Genomic DNA, 1,812 nt, shown 5'->3' with positions numbered 1-1,812 from the left:
TTCATATAAAGGCAGGTAGTTATGATTATGCAATTATTGCTAGAGATGATTTGTCTGGTTGGGTTGAAGCAGCTCCTTTAAAGAAATTAACTTCAACTGCTGTGGCTAAATTTATTGTTAAAGAATGGATTATGAGGTATGGGTCCGTGAAATGCTTTACTGTTGATGGTGGATCTGAATTTAAAGGAATATTTAGAGAAGCTGTAATTATGGCAGGATCAAAAGTAGTTGAAGCCACGCCTTATTGGCCACAAGCTGAAGGTATGGTTGAAAGAGGTCATAAAGATATTAAAGGTGCTGTTGTAAAATTAAGTGATGAAACTGGTACATCTTGGGAGGCTTTCTTACCTCAAGCTTTATTTGCTGATAGGATTTCCACGAAAAGAACTACTGGAATGTCACCTTATGAAATGCTTTTCTCTCAATTGGCTGTTTTACCTGTGGATTTAGAAGCTGGTACTTTCTTGGGAATTGATTGGGAAGATGTTTACACGGGAGAAGAATTAATTAAAGCAATAATGGAACAATTGTTATGCAGAGAAGAAATTATTGAGAAGGCTTATAAGAAGATGATGAAAGCAAGAATTGAAGGAATAATTTATTGGGACAAAAGAAATGCGCATAGAATGAGGAAACCTTTGCAAGAAGGTGATTTGGTTTTAACTTATAATAAAAGTTTGGAGTTTCAATGGGGTAAGTTATTTAAGAATAGATGGAATGGACCTTTTAGAATTGTTAAACAACATATAGGTGGATCATATATATTGGCTGAATTAAATGGAGTGGAATTGTCACGTAGATATGCAGCTGAACATATTAAAAGATTTTATCCACGTGGTATGATTCCAACAGCAGAAGAAGAGGAGGTGGTCAGTGTTGAAGAAGAGGCACAAATATAAAATTACTTAAAGATATATAATAATATTAATTTCAAAATGTAAAAGAACAAAAAGAATAAAGATTAAAATATAAGAATATAAATTTATTAAGATATGTTTCACTGGTTATAAGTATAATGTTATGTTAAATAAAATATAAAATCAAATAAAAGAATAAGTTAAAGGGTTTTAAATTAATTGAGTAAGCGTGGATCAATATGGTTAGGAGTAGAAGGAACATCAGAGTTATCAGGACTTGGGTAATTAAGAGTTGTATTGTTAATATTATCAAAATCAGGAGGAGAATGGGAAGGAGGACCAGTATTAGGCGGATTTGTAAGAGGTGAATCAGGAGCATGAGTATTGTTATTATGAAGTCTGTTGGCATTTTCAGCGTGGTGGATCCAAGGAATAAAAGTATTCATAGTTGGAGCTCCATCAAGACCTGTTCTAACAATATATTCATCTATAGCAGCTTCACGTAGAAAATTATAATTATTATTTACTATGTTTGGAATTATATTACCATTATCTTTAAATTGTCTTATAACATCATCAAGAATGCGCCAAGAATTCCAATTTTGAGAAGTAATATAATCAGTCTTCCATGGTAAATTGTGATCATAAAGTGAAAGAAATAAAGGATCTGTAGTAGGAAAAGTAGTTTCAACAGAAGAAGAAATTGAAGGAACTGGTGATGGAGGGAAATCCATGTGTTGTAAATCAAGATCAAATATATTATTAAAGGGTGTTGAAGAGCCTTCACGGAAATATTGATGGGTGGTTTGATGGTTGAAATGAGCAACTGAATAAAGAATTAAATAAAAGAAAGAATAAAAACATTAGTAAAAATTAAAAGAATTAAAGAAATAGTAAGAAATTCGAAATTATGACTTACCACACATAGAATTCAATATTACACATCTTTGACATC

This window comes from Melampsora larici-populina, assembly GCF_000204055.1.
Source record: "Melampsora larici-populina 98AG31 unplaced genomic scaffold MELLAscaffold_83, whole genome shotgun sequence".
Classification (NCBI taxonomy): Eukaryota; Fungi; Basidiomycota; class Pucciniomycetes; order Pucciniales; family Melampsoraceae; genus Melampsora; species Melampsora laricis-populina.
Note: the sequence above shows the minus strand (reverse complement) of the source record.